The sequence below is a fragment of the Selaginella moellendorffii genome, unplaced genomic scaffold, assembly GCF_000143415.4.
Source record: "Selaginella moellendorffii unplaced genomic scaffold, v1.0 SELMOscaffold_23, whole genome shotgun sequence".
In the NCBI taxonomy this organism is placed as follows: Eukaryota; Viridiplantae; Streptophyta; class Lycopodiopsida; order Selaginellales; family Selaginellaceae; genus Selaginella; species Selaginella moellendorffii.
The window spans coordinates 667,973-673,972 of record NW_003314284.1 but is presented as its reverse complement, the minus strand read 5'-3'; positions in this window follow the sequence as shown (position 1 = coordinate 673,972).

Below are 6,000 nucleotides of genomic sequence, written 5' to 3'. Positions count from 1 at the left end.
TCATGCCATCTTGATATACACATAGCTGCAGGCAAGTAAAAACATACATAACAATACGCTAGCCATGAAATTGCAAGGGCCCAAGATGGCATGTGGCATCATGCCATTTCTAAATGTGGTCCTAAGCCATTCCATGGTGAACATACTAGGAAGCACAAGTGCCGAATATCAAGAGGAAGCAGTAGCCACACCAAAGACAGTGCCGCTCGCAACACCGCAACTACTCGTAGAGCCGCTCGCAACACCGCAACTGCTCGTAGCGCCGCTCACACAAACTGCCACGTGCATAAACTGCCGCTCGCAATGGCGCTCGCAATGCCGCAACCGCTCGTAGACGCATAAACCACAGCTCACAACGCCGCTTACACAAGCAGCGCTCACTGCGTTCAGCGGAACCAAGAACACGGCACACAAAAATGATAGACATAGGAATGAGTTCGAGAATTCAATAAATAACACACGCTTGAACGTCACATCAAATCCTCTGACAAACCAGATTTTATGATTCCTCTGACAAATTTCAAACTGAGTAGCTTCTAGACTTTGCTGTCAGAGGTTGAACTTTGTCACATCATGTCCTTGCCTCGATCCAGCTGTGCCATGTCAGTGATTCGAACTTTGCCATGCCATGTCAGCGATCTGCGCCAAGATTATTCGCCGTGTAAAGGAATAATTATGTTGTGTGTGTATGTCCATTTATGGCAATATAAGGCCACACACCATTCAAAGAATAATGCTAGTCGAGCATTTTTTGGTGCATTTTTGGGTTCAAAATTGCATGAGCCCACACGCTATAAAGTTTACCTGTACCAAAAATAGAAACAGCTTTATTTACTTGGGAATTTAAGTGGTTGAGGCATTTTTAAACTTACAAACACATGCCCTACTTACATTCCTTTGGTTGCTTAAAATTCAAAAATATTATAAACCTTTCTTTTTGCATTTTCAATGTTTTCAATTATGATTTTTGATTTTTGCAGGACCAGCCTAGTAATCTATTTGCATCCCGTCATGTTTATAGCTAGCTTTCGTTTGTCCCCTTCACTAGCCTGAGATACATCTGCTCGGCATCTACCTCTTACAGCATTTGCCCAGAAAGGGCATCTTTCTTCACGCAGCATTTGCCACATGTTTAGGGTTTAGGGTTTAGCAATTCAGTAGCTTGATAAACATGCAAATACAGAACTTGATGCAAAATCCTTTGATATGTCACAATGCCCCTAGGACCATAAACACATTTCAATAGAGAGGGTCTTTTCATTTCATAACTCCTTACGTAGATCTTGGTGAAACCAGAGTTAGTGAAGTTAGTTTCTTGTGATCCCGCATCTGATTGTGATGTCCCTTTGCAGTGTCGATGGAAAGGTCAATGCACACTAAACTGTAAAATTTTGGAGCAAAATAACGTTCGGATCTATGGCAAATGCCCCTGAAGCATTGTAAGGCTCATGTGGTCTTATGTGGTGTCCGATCGAGATGCTTCTTTGCAGGGTCATCAAGAAAGACATTGTATACCATTCTGTAAAATCTAGTTGCGATCTAACGGTTGGATCTCTAGAAAACTCAAAAATATCTCGCGTGTATCAGAATATTCTAGGAATATACTCCTATGTGCCCCTGAAAATGGCATGCGGCCCCACGCCATTCAAGAGATAACGCCAGATGACGCCGAGCATTTTTTTGTGCATTTTTTGGGATCAAAATTGCATGAGTCCACACGCTTGAACGTCACATCAAATCCTCTGACAAATTTCAAACTGAGTACCTTCTAGACTTTGCTGTCGGACGTTGAACTTTGTCACATCATGTCCTTGCCTCGATCCAGCTATGCCATGTCAGTGATTCGAACTTTGCCATGCCATATCAGCGATCCGCGCCAAGATTATTCGCCGTGTAACTGCTCGGCATTTGCCTCTTACAGCATTTGCCCAGAAAGGGCATCTTTCTTCACGCAGCATTTGCCACATGTTTAGGGTTTAGGGTTTAGCAATTCAGTAGCTTGATAAACATGCAAATACAGAACTTGATGCAAAATCCTTTGATATGTCACAATGCCCCTAGGACCATAAACACATTTCAATAGAGAGGGTCCTTTCATTTCATAACTCCTTACGTAGATCTTGGTGAAACCAGAGTTAGTGAAGTTGGTTTCTTGTGATCCCGCATCTGATTGTGATGTCCCTTTGCAGTGTCGATGGAAAGGTCAATGCACACCAAACTATAGAATCTTGGAGCAAAATAACGGTCGGATCTATGGCAAATGCCCCTAAAACATTGTAAGGCTCGTGTGGTCTCATGTGGTGTCCGATCGAGATGCTTCTTTGCAGGGTCATCAAGAAGGACATTGTATACCATTCTTTATTTAGCTGAACATCTGGCATTTTTGGAAATACAAGATGCTTTGGAATATCCAATCATGCATGGTATAAATATAGCGAGGGTATTAAATGATATCCCAATCATGATCTTTCTTTTGGATTTCGCGTGCATGCAGTCCGAGGAATGATGACGTTGCGGATTTCTTTTGGATTTCACGTGCATGCATGCGCGCGGCGATCCAGAAATTAATGGTGGCACCCAAGTCTGAGGAATGATGATGTGGCGGGATTAGGACATAGTCACACAGTGAGGAAGTCCCAGAGGATAGTTGGACTTAGTGGTCGGGCCTGTGGGCCTTGATCCAGTGGCAGTGTTGGTGAACACGGCCATGGACAGGAACGGACTTGGTGGGGGCCGGAAAGGAGACATTGAGGAAGGCTATTCCCCATGTCTGCAGGTATCCTAAGGATGCTATAGAGTGGATCTGGGATAACCACTCATGGATGGATGGCCTAGTCTTTGAGAGATGGGATTGTAATGCAGGTGGTGTTGGACCACCGATGTGACCAAGGTGAATGGGCATGGCCTAGCGTAATGGGCTAGTATGTCAGTGGTACCTTGGAGTGTCAGTCATAGGATCGGACACATGAAGCACTTGGACCAAGTGCAAAGGTTAAGTGGCATGGATGCCATTCTCGGGGCTAGCAAGCCCTAAGTTCTGAATGGGACTTATGGAGGTTGTGAATGAGACTCTTCCAAGTGGTCAGAGGTGCAGTTAAGTGACTAAAGTAGAATGGAAAAATTAGTTGCTTACAACTTGGTATCGGAGTTGTTCCTTAGTCCGACTCTTATTGGTGGCCAAGTATATCACCACTTGTATTGGAATAGGAAGGTCCTACGTATAGACCTATCCTCGAGGAGTAGCATGGCAAGAGGACATGGCTCCCCACTCAAGTTCATGTGTGAACTTGTGCGCAATGTGGTGGATGGAAAAGGGCCAATAAGGGAATGATTTTGGGATCTTGGGAACAGTATAAGGGTTTCCTCAGAGAGTTGAGGATGTGATCCGAATGAGCATTTGACACAACAAACAGGCTAATGTAGTTGTGGTAAACAAATATAGTTGGGATCACGGGAAAGAGGTAGACTCTAAAACAATAAAGGAGTCACAAGATTACCCTTATGTATTTGAGGCTGGTGCTCATAAGTTTGAGACCGGAATTGATGACTATGGGAAGTCAAATACAGAAGAGGACACAAGTCCTTGAAATGGTAGCCAGGGCTACCTCTAATAAATGCTGGAACAACCCAGGGAGTTGGGGGTGTACTTAAAAGCTCTATTTCGTTAAAGTGGGATTTATTCAGTAAAATGGGACTAGGTACAAATTTTCAAGTATTTGAAAATGACGTGAAATTATATGTTTTTTGTCCAGGGGCTAGACATATCTGGGGCATGGTGACTAGCGCGGTGACTTTGTGTCCAGACTGAGTCCATCTGGTTGTATAATAAATCTCATTGTCAAGGTGAACAAGCCGAATCTGAAGCTAAAGAAGAGCAATGGCATGTGCGCACACACTATTTGTTTGTTCATTGAGCGTGTGGTGAGCTTTCCAAGATGAACGTCATTCCTAACCCTACAATCTGACAGCCAACATATTCATTGGGATGGCATGGGGCCCCACACGATACTGCAAGCCTTTGCTCCTCCTCCAACTGAACCCTGTATGGGGTTCGATCGACAAGGGCCTTATGCAAGGGTTGGCCGTTCAGCTTAGTCTGCGCACTTTGCAGAGACCTTAAGTGTTTTGCTAGGGATGCAATCATCATGTTTTCACCCCCGCCACCCCATAGAGGTACAAAGAAGTTCCCATAGTTCTGGGCACCATGCCCATGAGCGATTATGCCAAACAGAGACACAGGCAGCTGCATGGATGAAGAGATTGTCTTGGGGGCAGGATTGAGTTGAGGTAAGCACGTCTTTTTCTGGTCCATTTTGTCGTGGATGATGCAGAGGTAAGAGTCAGGTCTCTCCATGGAGAGAATCCTGTTATGATAATATGCAGTCCTGCAGCTTCTCTGCTCGATGTTGTGGTTGAGCCGCCTTCTAACCAACGTCTCTCGCTCTTGAGCGATGCAAGAATTCTTCGACAAAGCCATTTTGATAGCAGTGCACTCGTCACACTTTGAAAAGCTGGAGTACTTTCCTATACTCACATCCCTGAACCTGTTGCTCCACAATCTACTAAATTTAGATTGGCTCAGCTTCCTATAGCCATTACTCTGGAGTTCCCGATTCACATCTTCCAATATGGCCCCCTTGGTATACATGGAAGGGAGAACTCGTTGGGTGTCTCGTGTTCCATCTTCCAAGAGGCGGGTTTTATGTGGTTGCTGCTCGCTACATGTCTCGACAAACCTCTTGAAGATTGCCTCTCCATATACAACATGACCCCTGGTTTTGTGCGTACCGTCGTTCCCATGGATTGCCTGTTGAACCCTTTGTTCCTCGAACTCAGTTTTGATTCTGTAGAATGTGGTTCGAGGGACTCCATAAATGATTCTCCATGCCTTCATGCAGACCAAACCCCTCTGGAAGACCATGCCCCCCACCTGATGTTCTGAAGCATCAACAGATGACCATAATGCCTCATACACAAAATTGCGAGCTGCCTTCCAGGACAATGTCTTGTATCTTGCTCTCTCCTCTTCAATAGCATCCCAATCAGTATGTTGACAACACCTCCTCTTGCAACAAGCAACTGTCGAGACCATTCGAACCTCCATCGCCATTTTCTGCCTTTTCGGTTCGTTGCTTAGATCCCTTTGGCTGCGCTTTAGGAAGGTGTACTTTCTTTTCCCATGAAGAGATGTTCTGTCATCAGTTGTAGTGGTGTTTGATTGTGAATCCTTCACATTCTCAAACACTAAGTGCCTCAATTTCCACTGCACAATGCTTCCAATAGTCAGACTGTTTTCTTCTGTGTCAACAACCTCTAAAATCGCAACTCCAATATCATCCCAGCCCAATTCTTGATTAGCAACCGCATCTCTTGGATCGACAACTGTGGCTAAGCCCTCAGCTACCACCTCCCCCTCGGGGTTGTTTAGAAACACCTTTGCCTGAATCCATGTAGCACGGTTCTTAAGATCCACAGAGGGAATATGCGTCGCACTTGCGGAGGCCATTCTGAAAGTGCAGAAAAGAAGTTAAGACCATACAAAAAATGATTGGAGAATGGCCTAAATCATAACATACTAAACAACCTCAATAGCATGAGGCCACATGCCATTATTCAAACATGTTATTGACACCCACGTGAAATTTCGCATTCACAAAATTGGCATGAGGCCTCATGCCATCTTGATATACACAATATATACCGAATATACCGAATATACCGAATATCAAGAGGAAGCGGTAGCCACACCAAAGACAGTGCCGCTCGCAACACCGCAACTACTCGTAGCGCCGCTCGCAACACCGCAACTGCTCGTAGCGCCGCTCGCACAAACTGCCACTCGCATAAACTGTCGCTCGCAATGGTGCTCGCAATGCCGCAACCGCTCGTAGACGCATAAACCACAGCTCACAACGCCGCTTACACAAGCAGCGCTCACTGCGCTCAGCGGAACCAAGAACACGGCGCACAAAAATGATAGACGTAGGAATGAGTTCGAGA